The sequence below is a fragment of the Conger conger genome, chromosome 11, assembly GCF_963514075.1.
Source record: "Conger conger chromosome 11, fConCon1.1, whole genome shotgun sequence".
NCBI lineage: Eukaryota > Metazoa > Chordata > Actinopteri > Anguilliformes > Congridae > Conger > Conger conger.
Genome location: NC_083770.1, coordinates 28,090,965 through 28,097,322, shown reverse-complemented (window position 1 = coordinate 28,097,322; position 6,358 = coordinate 28,090,965).

The following is a 6,358-nucleotide window of genomic DNA, read 5'->3' as shown; positions in this document are numbered from 1 at the left end:
GTGGATTATCTCAGCCTAATTGTTTTACTCCCTCTAAATTCATGGTTAAACCCCATTATTTTTATGTCCAGTTTGTCTGTATGCTGTTTGTACGATAATCACATTTTGTGTTGCAATAGATATTTTCCTTTGACAAAATTTGATCAGAATAAAAATGAGGTGAAATCGGCAGTACAATTTTACATGAATTTAGTTAATCTCCGTCTAAAGGAATTATTTAATCACTTCCAGTTTCAGTACAAAAATAAGGCAGTAAGCATGCAAATTCCCTTTGTCAAATCCCTTTGCATTGGAAAAGCCAGAGAACTGTCAATTCTGAAGTTGGGTAATGGATACAAAAGAAACACATAAATGGTTAAACATACCACTTAGCACTGTAAGCGCAATAATAAAAAGGCATAAAACATATGGAATGGTTGCAGACCTGCCAGGAAGAGGATGCAAGTGCATATCCCCACAGACGGTAAGGAAGATGGTGAGGGAGGTCAAATTAACCCAAGGAACGCAGTCTAAAAAACATAAAATGGCACCTCAAACTGGAAGGGTGGCACCAAGACAGCCCTCGCTGAGCACAATAAACAAAACCAATCATCTTGCGTTTGCCAAACCTCATCGATATTATGACAGGCAGCGAGTGTTATGGCCAGGTGAGGTCAACACTAATTGTTTTGACCATACACACCATAGACATGTTTGGTGGCAAAATTGAATTAATGCAAGGAGAAGCACCTCATACCCACTGTCAAATTGAATTCCATTGAGTCATGAATAAAGCACACGGATTTACACATGTTGGAAAATAAAGCTTATATCAATAACTGTATTAATTTTGAGTTTACAGCATTCTTTGTGCAAATGTATCAAGGGTGCCAATAATTGTGCAGCCCACTGTATCTTTGTCACCAACTAAACAACCACATTCAAACAATGTCAGAATGCATCTGCATGTATCTACACTTTAGGACCACTAGATGGTGGCATACCACTTCAATCTTGCTGACTGTTAGAAACATTTGCTTGATTTACAACAGGTTTGGTCTGCGCTTTATGGACTGTAAGGCTCACAGTTCTGTGGTGGGGTCACTCAATCTTGCTCCTGCAGGCCAGCAATCACTCAGCAAAAACAATGAAATCTCATAGGATACTCAGAAGCTAAAAAGAAGTAAATTACATTTCCAATGCAAATTTCCACAGGATTCCCCCCCTCCCCCCAAAAAAAGACTTTCAGTAACTATGCTACTCAGTCTGCAATAGGCCCTGTGGACCTAACATTGTAATCATAATGGGTTTGCATGCAAGTAATATCAGTGTTTCATTGCGTATGTTTACTTTTTCTACTGTTGAAATCAGACTGATTTAGAGTCTGGATGTCATATTTTCAGGTTGCTGTACAAGGGATACAAAAATATCTTTTAATTATTCTCTATGGGAACTGGGGGGTGGGACTAGATTCAGCTGTAAATTATGGAATACATGTTTGCTGAATGGGCGGCACGGATGGTGCAGTGGGTAGCACTGCCGCCTCACAGCAAGGAGGTCCTGGGTTCGAATCCCCGTCGGCCGGGGCCTCTCTGTGCGGAGTTTGCATGTTCTCCCCGTGTCTGCATGGGTTTCCTCCGGGTACTCCGGTTTCCTCCCACAGTCCAAAGACATGCAGGTTAGGCCGATTGGAGAGTCTAAATTGCCCGTAGGCATGAGTGTGTGAGTGAATGGTGCGTGTGCCCTGCGATGGACTGGCGACCTGTCCAGGGTGTATTCCTGCCTTTCGCCCAATGTATGCTGGGATAGGCTCCAGCCCCCCTGCGACCCTGATCGGGATAAGCGGGTTCAGATAATGGATGGATGGATGGATGTTTGCTGAATGGCTTTATGTCATCAAGGGTCCAAGGTATCAGATGAGTCTCAAACCATCATGCTGCTGCCAGATATGCTGAAGATACTACAAGGGACATCTCCTGAATAATTTTCCTGTTGAACTCAAAGGAAGAATTATTCAGGAGAAACAACCCTTGAAGTATTTACTGTATATCTAGATGCAGCATGGTTGTTTGAGGCTGGTTTGATAACTTAAAGCCATTTGAGGCTGGACCCTTGATGACTTAAAGCCATTTAGCCAACAGATGTGTTCCATACTGAATCAGCATAATTTACAGCTGAATTTAGTCCCACCCCCCAATTCCCATAGAGATCCATTCAAATGCAAAGAGTATTAGTATCACTTGTAACCTGAAAATAAGATATCCAGACTCTGGTTATGTTGATAAGTCACAGCCATCAGGAAGTCATGGTATGCAATGGATATATTATAATATATATGGTAGCACTGCCGCCTCACAACAAGGAGGTCCTGGGTTCGAATTCCCGTCGGCCGGGGCCTCTCTGTGTGGAGTTTGCATGTTCTCCCCATGTTTGCGTGGGTTTCCTCCGGGTACTCCGGTTTCCTCCCACAGTCCAAAGACATGCAGATTAGGCTGATTGGAGAGTCTAAATTGGCCATAGGTATGAGTGTGTGAGTGAATGGTGTGTGTGCCCTGCGATGGACTGGCGACCTGTCCAGGGTGTATTCCTGCCTTTCGCCCAATGTATGCTGGGATAGGCCAGCCCCCCTGCGACCCTGTTCAGGATAAGCGGGTTAAGATAATGGATGGATGGATGGATAATTACTTTGCATTATGCATTTGCCGTTATTTCAGTCGGACAGCATCAACATATTTGTGCACAGAATCCTGAAGGAACCATAATTTTGTTGACGGAGCCGAACAAAGGACAAAATCGTAAACTGTTGTCTCAATCGCTCAAGCTGTTGCAGTTAAACCTAGCTTCCTTTATTTACTCGGTTGGCGGCCTCAGGCCTGTGCTTACCTTCCACAGCCTACGGTATGTTTTGTCCCAACCATGCTGATTTACACTCCATGTAATAAAGTAGTCCAGGCAGAATGTGGCCTCTGTATGCATCAACGTTTATTGCATTCGGAGAAGTGTGGCGAGTGGAAGGTGTTGTTGAGTGACCACTGAGCTAACACTACATAGCCATCATCAGCACTACAGGTGAAGCTATGTTACAGACCTTTTTTCATATTTCACATTCTGTCAGCTTTTCCTGCTGCACTTCTAACAATCAGAACTTTAGCTAGTTAGATAATCTTACAGGGTATTGCTAATCACCATCAATCATGCTTTAAAATGTTTGAAATTTCAGTTAAACGACAATAGTATTGTGTTTTGGAACATTAATTTTGTATTTTGTTTGTGATAATTCATTTATTTTAACTATGTCTGTGGTGTTATCAAGATTTAGGAAGGCTGTTTGATGTGCTCTTGCCCTTGTGCTTATGTAACATATTAATGGTTAAATATTTTAACAGGGTACGCCAGCGGCAAAGTCTTAGGGAACCACTACTGCCGACTGCAGATGATCCTGTTTACAGCTTCATCACAGTTTGCTCACCACACCCTTGCTTTCTTGGGTCTGCTGTCTGAAAAGTGGAAAAGAACCATGTGACAGCTGGGCTCGGTTTGCGGGAAGAAAGCAGGGCAATCCGAGGACCACACCTACCGGCTAAGAAGGCTCACACCTGGATGGCATTTCAAATCATTAAAATTAAAAAGTGCGCTTCTTTCCACAATAGGTAGCCAAGACCGGGAGATCCCTCCAGAGCAGCAGTTTTGTGTTGAGGGTTTATTTTATTTATTTCTCAGTTTAGCACACAGCATGGGGAGGAAGATGCAGCTAAAAAGTGGCGGAGCTGGCCTGCTCCAAGTGGTGAGCTGAAAAGCTGCCGTTCGACTTTTCTTTCTTTTGCCTTTTTTATTTTAGCTTATTTTGTTTGTTTATTTTTTATATTTTGCCCGGAACCTGTGTGGTGGACTTTTTATTATTTATTTTGTGGGCACTCTCTCAGAGATGGGGACTCGAGTCAGCGACTCGGACTCGAGTTACACTTAAGTAGCACGTACACGGACTCCAGACTCGACTCGAGTGAACAATAAGTGTCTGCCAAATGCCATCGTGAACAATGCCACAACCAGTCATTATTTTTCTAAGATTTATATAAGAAATAATCCTTGGTTAAAACACACCCAATGTTGTTTTATGCGCCACACCATGCGCGTGTCAGTTGCAACCATAGCAACAACCTACACTGTATTTCTTGCAGCATAGCTAACGTTACAGTTCCACATGTTATGACCTTTGGGTTTAAAGAATTCAGGCTCATTGGGCCAAACAAAATGATTGCAACTTCCAAAATGTACAGCATGAAAATAAAAGAAGCAGGAGCAAATACTTCAATTTTCATCAGACATTTGAAACCTCATCCAGGAAAGGTCAGTCAGTACTAGCACAGGAGCCAATACCACCACTTTTCACTGTTGCCTGATGTTATTTAGCAAAACTGTTGTGTTGGCCAAATGACATGTTTCAGACTTGGTATAATGTTTGCTTGCATGTTTGCTTGCATTTCAAAGGGCATTTAAATTGCAGTTTGAAAAGTTATGCAAGCTAATTAGGGAACCACTAGCGTTTTCAATAAAATGATCATCTAATGAGATTTTGATCTGGAGCATGAGCAACGGGTTGCACTTTGAGTATGATCTTTAAGCTCGATATGCAAGCAGGACAGTGAGTCATTTTGAATGTCCTGTTAAGTGACCTTATGTAGTAGTTGCATGGACATTGATTGTTATTCCAGCGTCATACAAATATGAACTGTATGTACTTTAGCTTGTTTGTAATAGACCTTGGCATTGAAAGCTGTAGAACTCGAGTTTGGCATGTATTGTTGTTGCATGCGATTTTTAAATGATTCATAATTTCACTATGCATTGGTTAATGCCATTCCTCCCAATTTCTTGCATAAAAAATATCTAGAACGTATTTTAAATTATTAAAGTATATGCCTAACACTTACCTTTCATTCATTCATTATCCTAACCCACTTATCCTGAACAGGGTCACAGGGGGGCTAGAGCCTATCCCAGCATACATTGGGTGAAAGGCAGGAATACACCCTGGACAGGTCGCCAGTCCATCGCAGGGCACACACACCATTCACTCACACACTCATACCTACGGGCAATTTAGACTCTCCAATCAGCCTAACCTGCATGTCTTTGGACTGTGGGAGGAAACCGGAGTACCTGAAGGAAACCCATGCTCACACGGGGAGAACATGCAAACTCCACACAGAGAGGCCCCGGTCGAAGGGGATTCAAACCCAGGACCTCTTTGCTGTGAGGCGGCAGTGCTACCCACTGCACCATCCGTGCCACCCTAACACTTACCTATCATTTAAGGTAAGAGTATCACCAAAATTATTGGGTTTCAACACTGCAATTCCGTTTACAAATAAAGTTATTATTATTATTACTATTACTAAATTGCAGATGCAGATTAAGCCTAATCCCAGGCTAAATCCAATTGGAGATTCTCCATACGAAGCTGCATTTAGTCCAGGATTAAGCTAAGTCTGTGTCCACATAACAGGCCCCTGGTTTGTTATATCTTATGTTGTTCTTAAGAATAGATTGGTTATTTATTTTATCTTATTTATTGATACATCAATGAACTACCACAATAGACCTGAGGTTTTGGCAAAACCTTTTCCCAGCCATCTTGAGAAAGGCTTTGCCAAAATGTTGGCTCAGGTGTGGTAGTTCACTGATATATTAATAAATTAATTAAATAACCAGTTTTGGACTTGTGCCCCTGCTAATACTGTTTCTTCAGTTGTCATATACACTTCTGGCTTTGATATCTTATACTAGCATAGCAAGAATCATTTATATAGTCATACTGTTGTTTACACTGCACCATTTTGGAGACTTGAGACTTGACTCGGATTCAAGCTCAGAGACTTCAGACTTGTGGACATGTATGCGCTCTCTCTCTCCAAGTGGCAAACGACAACAAGAAACCCAGAAGTGCTGCATCTCCCTCCCAGGGGAGGCAAACGGCGCGTGACAAACTAGTCCAGAACTCCTGGTGTACAGCTGGATTAACCTGCCCTCGTTAGAAATGTATGGTGCATTCAACTTCCAATTGACCCTGGAAATTAACTTTTAAACAGAGGCCCAATTCATGTTTCCGAATTTAACCTCACATTCATGGCACATTGGATAGCCAGTACCTGTAGAATAGCCAGTCCAAACAGGCAACTGTACAGACCGCAATCCGAAAGTCAAAATCCGATAAGCAAAGCAAAGCAAAGTTCGATAAGAGGTAATCCAAAACAGAACGGAAGGCAGATCCAAGAAACAGAAGTTGGGGTAATCAAAGGTAGTCTATACATGGAACAGGCAGGCATATAAATTCTGGAAAGTATGGTTAAGACACATCTGGCAAAGAAACTAGGCAAAC